Consider the following 16453-nt stretch of genomic DNA (forward strand, 5'->3'; position numbering starts at 1 on the left):
CAGTTTCAATTCTGTCTGTATATTATTTCTTGGAATCAACTGTAATTACCAAAATGCATCCCAAAAATATTAAAGGATTCACGGGTTTTTTTTATCACACATAATAAACTAAAACCGAAAGTAAGCCTACAATTTGAAATCATGATTAAGTTATGCATCATATTTTTTTTTTAATAATTTATATGACAAACATAAACTGTGATATTTTAAAACCCTTGAAAAGTGATGACTTCCCGTAGATTAGAAAATTTTCTTCAGAAAAGTTCAATTATACTATTGTTGTGCTAAAAACTGATAAATGCCTGTTAATAAGAAACGCTTCCATGTGATCATGGTATTATTCTCTTGAAACACCATCTAGTGGTCAAAGTGATATTTAAAACGCAAATATTAGTTTAAGATATCGAAATAGTCATGGCCAGTTCGTTCGATTACTTTAGAGCAAAGCTACATTGGGTTGTCTAGTGGGTTTACCGCGGGAATCGAACCCAGGAATGTAATCTTCTAAATCCAGAAATTTTATTACGATTGTGGAGAGAAATATCTTTAAAAATAAATAGAAAACCCATTGACTTCATGTTTACAAAATTAATACAAGACATTTGTAATAAACCTATTTCAAATACAGTTTTGATTTCTTAAGGCCCTGGCATGGCCAGTTGGGTTAAGGAGTTCGGCTCGTAATCTGAGGGTCACGGGTTCGAATTCCCGTGGCACCAAATATGCTCGCCCTTTCAGCCGTGGAGGCGTTATAATGTTACGGGCAATCCCACTATTCGTTGGTAAAAGAGTAGCCCAAGAGTTGGCGGTGGGTGGTGATGACTAGCTGCCTTCCCTTTAGTCTTACACTGCTAAATTATGAACGGGTGGCGCAGATAGCCCTCGTGTAGCATTGGACGAAATTTAAAAATTAAAAACAGTTGTCTGTATTTCTGACAATTGAAAGTATATTACTACAAGTAGACAGATTGACTACACATTAACAGAAATGTTGAAACTAGTTAGAGACTATATATTACACATTATAAAAATATATTGTCATGATATTAGGACTAAAAATAGCAAACATAAAGTAACGCTGTTTTGGAACAATGAAAGACAAAGCTCTTGTTATTTGTTTAAGCTGATTAATATCTTGTGTGTAATTCTCAATGTACTTTAGTAAAATAAAATAAATCCATGAAAATAAATGATATATACCAGGAGTTGACACAAGTCAATTAAACTATATTTAAGACCTATGTAAAGGTTTTGCGTGATAAAACATTAATTATATCCTTTACTTGATTATTTGTAAAATTGAAAACAAAGAAACAGATGTTATGTATTGTGAGAAAGACAGAAAAACAACAAACAGCAAACACAAGCGTATAAACTAATAGTTTGACAACAAACGAACCACTTTCAAATAACAAGACAGTATAGTTTCGATTCTATTTTCTTTAAATTTTTTTCTCAATTTCTGTTTTATGAAACAGCTCGTTAGAGCGCGTTTAATGTGTTGTTGGAACTAATAGAAACGTGTTTCTCCTCTCTAGTAAAATCACAGCCAAGTGAGATGGATAGATCGGGATTTATTGTTTGTTGATATGGAACTATGTACACAGGAACTATCTGCCCGAGCTGTTTTTAAATTAGCAAAGAAAATGTAGCGGGTAATCACCCGCTTATCACCATCCGCCCCTCACTCTTGGGCTACTTTGTGTTAACCAACGAATACTAAGATTAACCGTTATATTATTACGTCCCCACAGCGCAAAGGGCGAGAATGTTTGGATTGGACAGAGATTCGGACACGCCATCTTCGGATAACTGGTAGAGTACCCAAACCACCCAGCCATGTCTGTATTTCATAACTCTACTCTTTGTGGGTCTCACACTACAAGATTACCCAGCCATGTCTGTACTTCATAACTCTACTTTTTGTGGGTCTCACACTACAAGATTCCTGAAATAATTCTCCTTCAGGAGTAAATAAAACCTAAATGAAAACTAACTGATATTTTATTCCTTGCTTTTAAATTTCATGTCATGTTTTATTGTGTCCTACAGAGTGAATAATTCTTCTCGTGATTCATGGCATCCGCATGTACTAGTGACGTCACTACGGTACACACTGAGCTGTGATGATACAATATTCTTTACTTTAAAACAAGCGTGACTGAGTAAATCAGGAAGTCATATTCCAATAAAATCACTTAAGATAAAAAAATGGAACAGAAATAAGATTGACAATGCGTTGGTTTTCGGACTTACGTATATATAGTATAACTATATGGATTCTCGTATAATATTTGTTTGTTTGAAGTTCAGCAAAAGACTTCACAGTGAACTATCTGAGTTCTGCACACCACGAGTATCGAAACCAGGTTTCCAGTAGTGTTAGTGAACAGCAATGCCGCTGTGCTACTGGGGATATATAATAGTTGTACAAGATAAATGTAATGAAACCGATGAAAGTAATTCTATAGTAACTGTAACACTGCTCTCCACACACACAGTAGAACAGGGGTAAGTGTTCGGACTTATGATACCAGAAACCGGGGTTTGATACCCGTGGTAGGCACAGCACATATAGCCCATTGTGTAGCATTACGCTTAACTGGTTGTTTGTTTCGGATTTCGCAAAACACTACATGAGGGCTATCTGCGCTAGCCGTCCCTAATTTATCAGTGTAAGACTAGATGGATGGCAGCTGGTCATTACTACCCGCCGCCAACTCTTAGGCTACTCTTTTACCAACGAATAAAGAGATTCACCGATACATTATTATAATCTAACGATTGAAAAGGTGAGAATGTTTAGTGTGACGGTGATTCAAACCCGCGACCTTCAGATTACGAATCGAGCACCCAAACCACCTGGCGATACGTTTTTTTAATAAAAAGTAATTTTTACAAGATTTATCCGAAAACAATAGAACAATTACGTGAACTATGTTTTAAGTTTTCTTGTACATGTGACAGTGACCGTATGTTTATATTGAATTTGAACAATCTTGTCGAGTGCCCTAACCACCTAGCTATGCCTGACCTTGTGCTTACCTACCTAAAAAGATATAATTCTTATTTTGTCATAAATAGACATCTTTATAAAAATTAATAAAGGGGGTCTAAATTTTGGTTAAGTGCACACTCTTGTGTTAAACTTAACACTTTAGTTTTGTCCATCTGACATTCGAATCCAAAGCATAAAACAATAATATTCCTAATCCGCATATGTCATTCAACATAAAACACGATATGCCTGGAATATATAGTGCATCTGTATGTCATAAATGTCATCGGAAGCAGTACTGATAATTTTATGTCGCTTATTAGCTGGTAATAGGGCCTTGTATTGACATTTTTGCTGAGTATATCTTTGGACGTTTATCTCGTGCTTCGCTCCTCAGTGGATGGGGCAGCAGCTTAATAGACTTATAACGCTAGAAATCGAGCTTGGATACCTGGTAGGTTCATCACAGAAGAGCAGATGTCCCCAGTGCATCTGTGTGCTTAATAACAAAACAAATAAACACCCTGGGCCAAAAATCAAATCTGAAAAGATAATGTGTAATTACAAAATTTATTATATTTATTTAGACAATAAGTAAAGTGAAAATTATATATATATATATAGTTAAGATAACGATTACAAAGTTAAAATAAATTCATAAAATTATTCTTAAGCCTTCTCTTCGTGTATTCTCTCACAAGTCTATTACAACCACAGTGAATTTAAGAATCATAATTTGTTTTCTTTAGTTAAGCATTGCTCAAGACTAATTAACCAGATGCATCCCCGAAAAATGTTTTGTTTTAATAGTAAATAAAACTAAAATTTGAAACAACGAGTATTTTCTATTTTCTCCTTACGTTTATATGTCACGCTGTGTTGTAAGCTGCAGTATTTTTCTATTTTCTCTTCAAGTTTATATGTCACGCTGTGTTGTAAGCTGCAGTATTTTTCTATTTTATCTTTAAGTTTATATGTCACGCTGTGTTGTAAGCTGCAGTATTTTTCTATTTTCTCTTTAAGTTTATATGTCACGCTGTGTTGTAAGCTGCAGCATTTTTCTATTTTCTCTTTAAGTTTATATGTCACGCTGTGTTGTAAGCTGCAGTATTTTTCTATTTTCTCTTTAAGTTTATATGTCACGCTGTGTTGTAAGCTGCAGTATTTTTCTATTTTCTCTTTAAGTTTATATGTCACGCTGTGTTGTAAGCTGCAGTATTTTTCTATTTTCTCCTTAAGTTTATATGTCACGCTGTGTTGTAAGCTGCAGTATTTTTCTATTTTATCTTTAAGTTTATATGTCACGCTGTGTTGTAAGCTGCAGTATTTTTCTATTTTATCTTTAAGTTTATATGTCACGCTGTGTTGTAAGCTGCAGTATTTTTTTATTTTATCTTTAAGTTTATATGTAACGCTGTGTTGTAAGCTGCAGAGTGAATAATTCTTCTGGTGATTCATGTTATGCGCACTTTTTACTGACGTCACAACAGCAGAAATTGCAACGTTAAGAGTTCCTTATGTGACATCAGTCTATCGACTGAATGATAGAAACACAGTACTGTATAGTGGTGTAAGCAGTTAAAACAGGTGACCCCGAATATACTTTTTAAATAGTTAAATATCGGTCATCTACTAATCTTCTTACAATGTTTTGGCACTGATTTTCTGTAGTCTTTCTAGATTGAGATATTAGTATGTTACTGATAGAGTTTCATCTATTAAGACTTGAAATGGCTCACTTTTTTTAAAATGCTTTCAAGGAGTGGGATATAAGCTTGCTAAAATATCTTGTAGTCTTTAGGTACATTTTGAGATCAACTATTTCTCAAGTAGTGGTAGCAAAATTTATATTAATGATATGTACAGTCATTTGAAAAAGTTAGGACACCCTATGAAAGCCTGTGTATTTTTGTAACATGTTTAGATATATAGATATTTAATCTCAATTTTAACAATACTGAGAGATTATAGGAATATAAATAAACAATTAAACCTTACGAAAAGACTTTTCAAGATCTTTTGTAAATGTGATTCTACAAAAAAATGCATATTCCAACTGAGGAAAAAGTTAGGATACACCCATATTTATTCCCACTTAAAATAGCTTAACTCACACACAGGTGTATCACACCAGGTGCACATGATTAGAAGATCGTTATTCAGCATTTTGAATGAGGCTTGCCCTATTTAAACCTCAGACATTTAGTTTGGTGTGCTCCTGACTTTTGAAGTGAGAGTGAGTACCATGGTGAGAGCAAAAAAACTGTATGAGGCCTTCAGTGATGTCGAGAAACCCACTTGTTGAGAAATTTATATGCAAAAAACGGCTCGTTTGGGTTGAGAAAATATTTTACATAGAAGAGCAAACAACGTTTCGACCTTCTTCGGTCATCGTCAGGTTCACAAATAAAGAGGTAACTTACCGGAAGCTGACCACATGTTTGAAAGGGGTTGTGTAACTGTGTGTCGAAATGTAGAGGGCGGTATTAGATGTTTGAATATATAATTTTATTTATATTAATATAGGTATAAAGGCGTTCCTTTATATTGGTTTATTTTGGGTTTACGTTGTTGTATAAGTAAGGCTTCTTTAATTTTGCGTTTGTTTATGTTTGTTTCTTTATTTAGTATTTGAGTGTTTTCTATGGTTATGTTGTGTTTATTTGACTTGCAATGTTCGAAAACGTGTGAAGGTGACTTTTTATGTTCTTTGAATCTGGTTTCCATTTTTCTACTTGTTTCTCCAATATAGAAGTCGTTGCAGTTATCACATTGTATTTTTTAAATAATGTTGGTGTGGTGTTTGTCAGTGTAGTTTTTACATAGTATAGACCTTTGTTTTGTGCCGGGTTTTTGAATAAATTTGGTATTAACTGGAATGTCATATTTTGTTACTAATTTTTTGCCAAATGTTGGTTATTTGTTTGCTGATGTCAGGAATATATGGTATACAGCAGTATATGGTTTCGTGGTTTTTTGATTCGTGAGCTGTATTTACTTTAATTGGTTGATTTTGCTTTCTGTCTGGGTGTGTGCGTATAATGTTTTCTACGGTTTGTGGAGGAAACTTATTGATGTTGATGAAGTATTGTTTTATTTTGTCTAATTCATCGTTAATTTTATCTGGTGAGCATAGTTTTATGGCTGTGTTTATTTGGTTTCTTAGTATGTTGAGTTTTTGTTTTGTTTCATGTGCTGAAAACATAAACAAACGCAAAATTAAAGAAGCCTTACTTATACAGCAACTTAAACCCAAAATAAACCAATATAAAGGAACGCCTTTATACCTATATTAATATAAATAAAATTATATATTCAAACATCTAATACCGCCCTCTACATTTCGACACACAGTTACACAACCCCTTTCAAACATGTGGTCAGCTTCCGGTAAGTTACCTCTTTCTTTGTGAACCTGGCGATGACCGAAGAAGGTCGAAACGTTGTTCGCTCTTCTATGTAAGATATTTTCTCAACCCAAACGAGCCGTTTTTGCATATAAATGTATGAGGCCTTCAGAAAGAAAACTTTAGCAGCTTATGAGTCTGGTAAGGGATTTATAAAGAACCCAGAATATTTTGAAATCAGCCATTCCACTGTCCGGAAAATAGTCAACAAGTGGAGGGCTTTTAAAACAACTTCCAACATGTCCAGGTCTGGTCGTCCAAGCACGTTCACACTGAGAGCAGACTGCAAGATGCTAAAAGAGGTCTCCAAACACCCTAACATATCATCACAGGACCTACAGCAGGCTCTGACTACTGTTGATGTAAAAGTGCATGCCTCTACAATCAGAAAGAGACTGCACAAGTTTAACTTGCATGGGAGGTGTGCAAGAAGGAAACCTTTGTTCTCTAAAAGAAACATCAAGGCCAAACTGAAGTTTGCCAGAAAGAATGTAGACAAAGACCAGGACTTCTGGAATAATGTTCTTTGGACAGATGAGTCCAAAATCGAATTATTTGAACACCAGAACAGAGGACATGTTTGGCATAAACCAAATACAGCATTCCAGGAAAAGAACCTCGTACCAACTGTGAAGCATAGAGGTGGAAGTGTCATGGTTTGGGGCTACTTTGCTGCAGCAGGACCTGGACAGCTCACAATCATAGAATCCATCATGAATTGTACTGTGTATCAGAGGGTGCTTGAGGAACATGCGATTCCATCTGTAAGAAAAATAAAGCTGAAGTGGAACATGACAATGACCCAAAACATACCAGTAAATCCACCAAGGACTGGCTGAAAACTAAGAAATGGAGAGTCCTGGAATGGCCGAGTCAAAGCCCAGATCTTAATCCCATTGAGAAGTTGTGGGGTGACTTGAAACAGACTATACATGCAAGAAACCCCTCAAACATCTCACAGCTGAAAGAATTCTGCATTGAGGAGTGGGGCAAACGTTCTCCAGATCGATGTCAGAGACTGGTAGATGGCAACAAGAAGCGTCTCACTGCAGATATTTCAGCCAAAGGGGTTAACACTAGCTAGTAGGGTGTCCTTACTTTTTCCTCAGTTAGAATATGCATTTTTGTAGAATTACATTTATAGAAGATCTTGAAAAGTCTTTTATTCAGTTTTAATTGTTTAGTTATATTCCTATAATCTCTCAGTATTGTTGAAATTAAGATTAAATATCTATATATCCAAAAATGTTACAAAAATACACAGGCTTTCATAGGGTGTCCTAACATTTTCACATGACTGTATATTAACAAATATCCTCTTCATTTACCTAGTCTACTGAATTACTTGCTAAGGCTAGATTAACTAGATGTGGAAGTTTTCTTTTTTAATCTGTCTTTTTCTCGTTTGTTTATATTCTATCATTTCATTATGATTTCAATTTATCGTATGGCCATCTTATTTATATAATAGACTAAAGGAGATAAACTGGGATTTCTGGTTTACGCATGTTTATTAAACTTCTGTATTCTTTAGCTCCAACGTATTGGAGTCAACATCCACATGAGGTGATGTGAATAGCTGTTTTTCCTCGCCAGTGGGTTTACAGGTGGTTTGATCGAATACTTGTTATTGTATTGGGTTGTGGTTTCTGAATACTGTTTGTTATAGACTTCTGACACAGGGGAATGTGTCCGTACGTCTGTAATTTTCTCCGTGTTTATCTTCTTTATCAAGTCTTCCGGGAGCTATTGTTAAAAGTATTTTTCCTTCCTTGTGACATCAGTAAACTATGTTGTCTGTTCTGGTGAGATGAACTATTGAATATAGATCTATGTAGGTTAGTCGCCACGTGCTACTCAAAAACTACCTCTTATGTAGGTTAGTCGCCACGTGCTACTCAAAAACTACCTCTTATGTAGGTTAGTCGCCACGTGCTACTCAACAACTACCTCTTATGTAGGTTAGTCGCCACGTGCTACTCAAAAACTACCTCTTATGCAGGTTAGTCGCCACGTGCTACTCAAAAACTACCTCTTATGTAGGTTAGTCGCCACGTGCTACTCAAAAACTACCTCTTATGCAGGTTAGTCGCCACGTGCTACTCAAAAACTACCTCTTATACTTGTTAATGTTTTCGAAATCTTTTCTTTTTACAGCGTGCATTAATTATCTCATTGTTGCTAATTATGAGTAACGAAACTGCATACGTAAAATAATTACGAATTGGGTGCTTCTTTATTTTTGTATCAGTACAATTCTTCAACAGTTTTAATTAAAAGTATGAAGAAAAAATAATTATTTTGTTATCTGAGTACAGTCTTAAGAATTTAGAGCAGATGCTCATTAACATTTGTACAAAGAAGAATATGTAAAATTCCGCTAAATTATAAAGTACTATTTTTTTAAGTTGCATTCACACACAAAAACATTAAAATATTATTATATTAAATACGTGCTACTCATGGTAATCTGTATTCAGAAGTAAAGTGCGGAAAATATAGGTGCAGCTATATGAAAACTAACCCATCCACTGGCATAGTGGTGAGTCTGCGGACTCACACAGTTAGAAACCGTGTTTCCATTGCCCGTGGTAGGCAGAGCACAGATAGCCCATTGTGTAGCTTTGCGCTTGATTCTAAAGAAACAAACAAAATGTAAAACTAAGTAAAAAGTAAAGTACAAAAAAATATCTGTTCTTCTGATGATACTTGACTGATTTTGTGGAGGAAAATAATCATGGTTTTTAACGAGGTCTCCTATTCGTGGTCCGGTATGGTTAGGTGGTTGAGGCACTCGACTCATAATCTGAAAATCAGGGGTTCGAATCCCAGTGGCACCATACATGCTCACCGTTTCAGCCGTGGGAGCGTTATAATGTGACGGTCAATTCCACTATTCGTTGGTAAAAGAGTAGCCTAAGAGTTGTGATGACTAACTGCCTTTCCTCTAGTCTTACACCATAAAATTAGAGACGGTTAGCACAGATAGCCCTCGAGTAGCTTTGTGAGTAATTCAAAAACAAACAAGCAATTATATTTCTACAAAGCCTTAACGAACCTTTTCAAAACCTGAAACTACATGGAAATAGAATTATACCCCACAGCCAGGCTTCTAGATATAACCTTCAACAGCCGTATTACACGAGCAAAACATTTCAAATAGACTCACAAACCCATCAACAAACGTATAGCCTTTTCAAGTCAATTGTAAGCAAGAACAAATACTTCAAAACACAAACAGTAATGGCAATACTCCAGTTACGTACTCCCCTGGCCCGGCATGGCCAAGCGCGTTAAGGGGTGCGACTCGTAATCTGAGGGTCGCGGGTTCGTATCCCAGTCGCGCCAAACATGCTCGCCCTTTCAGCCGTGGGGACATTATAATGTGACGGTCAATCCCACTATTCGTTGGTAAAAGAGTAGCCCAAGAGTTGACGGTGGGTGGTGATGACTAGCTGCCTTCCCTCTAGTCTTACACTGCTAAATTAGGGACGGTTAGCAGAGATAGCCCTCGAGTAGTTTTGCGCGAAATTCAAAAACAAACAAACGTACGCCCTCTATTAAATTATGTCTGCTAAGTCACCTTCAACATGTGTACTTAAAAACAAGCTGCAACTTCAACAGAACGAGGTCCTTAAATTACCCTTAAGGCTCCTTAAGTTTACCCCTGCAGTTTATTTACACAAAACATGCTCTGTACAAATAATCAATGAACGATTACCATCTCTAGGAGTGAAGTACTACAGTGAAACGGAAAAAGAAACCCTTTAACTGTCACCCTTCAAACGACGTCAAGTGCCTCGTACAAAACAACGCCCCAATATAAATAGACGTAAATAAAAATAAAAAAATTATTTCTAGCCCGTTAATATTATTCTAATTTCAGCTCTGGTCACAGGACATATAAAATGAAAGTTCTAGGGGATCACCCGTTTCCCTCACAAAAGATTGCCTTGCACTCTTGTTTTTCAGATTCCAGCCACTAGGTGACTCTGTTTATAGGACATTTACTGAGATAATTGTTTAAGGTTCTTGACTCGTTTCTTTTCGTCTTGTTGTCTTCAGCCTTGACGTTTTCTCTGCCTCCTGGACTCTTGGACATCTGTCAGCCTCAATACCATAGTACCACTTGCTAATTAACTCTGAAATATATTTTAAACCTACGATCTTTGAGAGAATCTTTTTCGCGAACGAGGCAAAGGGGATGTTAGTAACCGTGAAGACCCCAGTTTAGGAAAGTTTATCTTTCAGTTAAAAATTAAATACCAGCCACGATTTTGTTTGTTGTTTGTATCTTTCACAACACTAACACAGCTGTCGGTGGCTATTTATCAACTTACATGTTAGTGAAAAAAAAAATTGAATGAACCGAAACTGATGGTTAGGTATTTGTTAAAAGAGTCATAATTAAGTCAACATGTATTGAGGTTTGCAGAGAGAACGTTAACCATCAGTAAACGTTAAATCATGGTAGTTCCATATAACTCAACAAATTAGATTTTAAGATAAAAAATGAAAATATACAACTGAAACACAGATGTAAATTAATGTTGGGGTTATAATTATCTTCTGATCAAAGCAAGCTATTTAACGTATCTAACTAATTAACGTAAACTATTTAGTATATCATTCTTTCTCATACTGATTAGACCACATTGATTAATTAGTTGACTCCACCTGCTGATAGCGACGTTTTCGACAAAGGTCATTAGGTGTTTGACCGGCTTTGGAGATTTATGTTTAGCATACATACATTTATTAAGCTACGAATACAAAATAAATATAATAGAAATATCTAAGAATTACATACTAAAAAAAAAAGAATGGTATATTAAAAGGAGTTTTAATATGTCTATTAGCAAGGCATTTGGCAGTAAGATGCGTTATAAAGTTTCGGCAGAACGGCATGTATCAGAACTACATTTTGACATTTCTTGGCGTTCATACAGAAACATTGTCGCTTTAAGAAATAATTTCTTACATTTTTTTATTGGGAAATTAGAAGTTCTAAGACATGGATATGTTGTATTTAATGGCATTGAAAAACAAATGATTGAGGATCAAAATAAATATATAGTATTTTAAAGGCCAGGATCACTTCTGCCTTTTAAGACTCCTGTCTATAATAAAAAAAATGATGACACATGAAAACAAAGTAAGATTGTCCTCCCAAAAAAAAATATTTATTTTTCATCTGTAAGCTAAGTGTTTGAGTGTGTGTGTGTTCCATGTTTGTCTGATTGGAAGACACATAAAAAGAAGTCGTGAAATTTAACTATGCCAGAAAAACAACAAAAATCAAAGGTCTAATGTTGAAGACCCCTTTGAGCTTAAGGACCTGACCAAATGACCCTCTTGCTCCATTATAATTGTCACTAGTTGGTAGAAAACAATGTGTAGCATCTTGTAACAGTTGAGTGTCCATGAGCCTAAGAGTTATAGCACATTCCATCCATGTTTTCCACTGAACAGTATACAATTTAGTCTGGAAGGACCATCTTCTTTCTCCAACTTCTACTGTTCAACTGCCGCACATCTCACTGCTGGAGAATGAAATAGGCTTTAATAATGTTCCATATGAAGAAAAATTCTGATCCAGTCATCTGTTGTAGCATCTATGAATTTCTCTATGATCACACTATTGAAACGGATGATAGGAAAAAAACTAGATTGGATTATGGAATGCAGGTAAGGATGGTGGTATGCTTTGACTATGACAACCTTATGGCAGATCTCTTTGGAAATAAACTGTGCTGCAGGACTATTGCTAAGATGCATAGTCGCTAAATTGAACATGGACAGACGAAGCTATATGAACTGTAATTAACCACCAAGGCTCTAAATTGGTTTGTCTTTTTTATATAGCGTACTCAATGTACCCAATACATTAAAACTTTTAACCAAAACTTTAAATTAAACCAACAAGAAATAAAAAATAAAAAATGCTGATTTCTTAGTATTCAAGTTTAGGATTTTTTTAACGTTCGAAGTACGTGGTTTGATAATATGAGGAAGTAACCTATTATATGGCAAACAATGAACCATCTGCCAGTAATTGGTTTTATAGCACAAGACTTAAGCTGCTTATACAAGGCATTGCTCAACGTATACGTATATCGAAAATTTTAGTGATTATTTGAACAAAGGGTGGATTAGAAATGAATCAGCTACAGGAATTGGAAAGTTTTTATGCTGAAACTAGATGAACGAGATTCAAACTATTATATCAGACGTAATCAGTTTTTACCGGAAGTGAGGTCTAGAAAAAAAAGAGCTTATATTATACAACAAAGTTTCATGTTAAAGTTACGTTAATAGAATACTACGTTTATTGATATAATATTTTAAGTCTAGTTATTAACGTTTAAATTTTGAAGTTGAATGTGTGAAACATGCGTTGTTACAACAAAGTTTTAAAACTAAATATGTGCAATTTTAAAAGCTAAAAGTTAAGACAAGATACACTTACTAACGTGAGAACAATATGTTTATCTCGGTTACTGAAAGCGTTTGATTACCATACAGAAAACTCAGTGTTCAGAGTTGAAAACTCCATATTTAAAACAGAGTTGTGTGTGTTTTCCTTAACGCAGTAAGTTCAGGCTTACAATTGAGATGTCAAGACAGGAAAAATTTGATTACTAAAATATAGAATGAAATGTTCATTTCTAGTCAACGTTTCGAATTCTTTAACACTTAGTCTCCATTAATTCAGCGGTAAATTAGCAGGCTTACGACGCACAAAATCGGGTTTCGATACCCATTGTGGGCAGATAACATATAGCTCCTTGCACAGCTTTGCGTATAAAGACAACCAATCATCTTTCGCATGAAATTTGATTATAATTAAAGTAACGAATAAAGCAAAACTGAGTAATGAAAACGTTTCTTATATTAAAGTTCGAAGTTACTTAAACAAATCGGTAAAAATAGAAGATAAAATGTGGACATTAAGAGTGAAAAGTTTGGGATTTATTTCGTTGATTGACTTGGCTAGTAAACTAAGAAACTAATACAACTTTAAGTTTATTTCTTAAATTGTGGAAATAATAGTGCGATTCCTTTTCCTCTAATTTCATTCCTCAAGTAAACATAGTTAAATGAGTTAGAAACTTGTTCAGATTTCTTAATGATAACTGAATGAGGCCAGAAATGATTCGAATTCATGAAAAAAACTGTCAGTAGGTTTAGGAAAGTTTCGCATTCATAAGACAGACAGATAGTTCACAGAATCTGCTTGATGTGTTTGTGACCAGAAGTTATAAAGTGAGCTGTATGAGTGATCAAGGACTTTCAGTGTTTATAACGAGGCTAACTAACTATCGGACTGCTTACGATAAACATAAGTAGAAACGTTTTGAGGCTGAAAACTAATGGTAAATATGTAGAGTAAGCTGAAAAGAAGAAACACCATAGATAAGATATGGTAATTTGAATTAACGAAAACAAATTTTCAAAGCTGTAGTTTTCTTTACTTGGAAAAGGGAAAAAAAATGATTAATTCCAATTAGGCACAAAGCTACAGTATGGGCTATCTATGCTATGCCCACCACGAGTATCGAAACACAGTTTTTAGTTTGTTTTGAATTTCACGTAAAGCTATACGAGGGCTATCTGCATTAACCGTCCCTAATTTAGTAGTGCAAGACTAGAGGGAAGGCAATTAGTCATCATCGCCAACCGCCAATTGTTGGGCTACTCTTTTACTGACGAATAGTGGGATTGACCGTCACATTATATTACACCCACTGCTGAAAAATCGAACATGTTTGGTATGAGGGGGATTCGACCCCGCAACCCTCGGATTAGGAGTCGAGTACCTTAACCATCTGGCCATGCTGGGTCTTCAGTTTCCACTATTGGAAGTACTGAGATATACTCTTGGTCACTAAGAGAAAGTAAAAATAAAATAATTTATACTAAACATTAAGGAAGGTAATAAAATAGGACACAATTCTAAATAGTCTTCGATAGTATTTTGTGGTTTTGAATTAAGCACAAAGCTACACAATGGGCTATCTGTTCTCTGCCCACCGCGGGTATCAAAACCCGGTTTTTAGTGTTGTAAGTCCTCAGACATACCGCTGAGCCACTGGTGGCGTTTTTTGTTTTGTTTTTTTTAATTAAATTCATGTAAATATAACTGTCATATAATCCCACTTTAATTACTTTCTTGACTTGAGTTTGTGATATAAATGAAATATTTATTTTATATAAATAAATCTTCCAGCATTATGTCTAACACTAAGTGAACACCAAAAAGGTTTTCAAGTGGCGATAAGTTAGGAAGTTATTATGTTCAGTTTAATGTAGTATTTGTTGCATGAACAGAAACTTACAGGGTATTTGTGTCCTTTTCTTATAGCAAAACCACATTGGGCTGTGTGATGTGTCCGTTGAGGGGAATCGAAATACTGATTTTAGCGTCCGTAGACTTACTGTTGTCCAGTTGAGGAACTACTGACTGCTATACTAAAAACGTTTACCCTACTGATAAACTAGTTACTCTAACAACCCCTTAACCGATACATTTAGAGTGTAGTTGTTTGTTTCCTTGCGGTTAACACACTATGGGTTAACTTTGTCTTGCCGACCACGGATACGAATCTCCTTTGTTTTTTTTCTCTTTGTTTGTTTCAGAATTTTGCGCAAAGCTACACGAAGGCTATCTGCGCTAGCCATCCTTAACTAATTTAGCAATGTAAATTTCACTCAGAAATAATACTGTGAATGAATTTAACAACATTTTCTGTGTGGCTCAAACTCTGTGTAGTGAGCTTCAAATTGACATCATAATGCCAAGGCAGGCTAAAAGACAGATGTACCGTGCTAACACACAAACCACTAGCCCTGAGGACTACTTTCGTATTGTTGTATTTGTACCATTTGTTGATCACTTTCTTTCACAAATATGTGTCCGTCTGTCCAGTCACAAAACTCTCCTTACACACTTCATGTGTCTACTTCCATCAGGATCTACCACAGAACGGTCAGAACCTACATCACAACAATGTGACCAAATTAAAGAGTTGGTCAATATATACAAGGTTGACATTGACAGCAATTCACTAACTGTAGTTGGTGAACTTAGAGTTTGGTACAAATCACTTGCGAACAACAGACCAAAAAATGTCATTGATGCATATACAATGTGCAATGCAGAAATGTTTCAAGTCATTTCTGGACTGTTGAAAGTATTTGCCACGCTGCCAGTGTCATCGAGCTCAGTGGAGCGTTCGTTTCCAACTCTCAGAAGACTCAAAACGTATTTGAGAAATACCACCACTGAAGATTAGTTGAATGGCCTGGACTGATAAAACATTCACCGTGATATTAAAGTTGAACCAAACTGTGTTGTAGATGTCCTGGCAAGAACGAACAGGCGTTTGAGCCATTCATAGATATTCAATTGTATTTCTCTAGTTCTGACAAAACTTGCTGTATTAAAAGTGTGTTCAATAAGAAATTTGTATTTGATCCTTTGTTGTGTGTGGAATTATCTGTCATGCAATCACGGATCTTTATGAAACTTCACAGGAATTGAACTTGTCTAAAAAGTTTGGGTCCATGGGGAAGGGGTTAACCCCAACCTCTCCCTTGGTTAAGCCCCTGATCTTCAGGTCAAACGTTGTTCTCTGCTTTATTTTGGTAAAAGTGTTAATACCCTTACCAGCCGTACTGAGACACATTTTGTACTATCTTGAATGTGTTCTAGTGTACAAGTATTTTGTAAAATACCGTTATATTTCGGCAATAATACATTATTAGAGGGCGCTACAGAGAAGAAAGGATGTTGAAAAGTTGAGCTATTATAGATTTATGAGCATTATTTAATATTAATATTATAATTTGCAATAATAACTAGTTAGAGAAAGTTTGGTAAATAAAAGTAATACGGTCCAAGTTTCAACTCAATATTCAGCCGTGCAAGTTTTACTACAACGTTAAAATAGGCTTAGTACGTGTAACGGTACTATAGGCTTAACCATATTTCAATTTACTGGTATAACAAGATAAGTACATTATTTAATTAAATAAGTGCGATCTA

Source organism: Tachypleus tridentatus, chromosome 11 (assembly GCF_004210375.1).
Source record: "Tachypleus tridentatus isolate NWPU-2018 chromosome 11, ASM421037v1, whole genome shotgun sequence".
NCBI classification, from domain to species: Eukaryota; Metazoa; Arthropoda; class Merostomata; order Xiphosura; family Limulidae; genus Tachypleus; species Tachypleus tridentatus.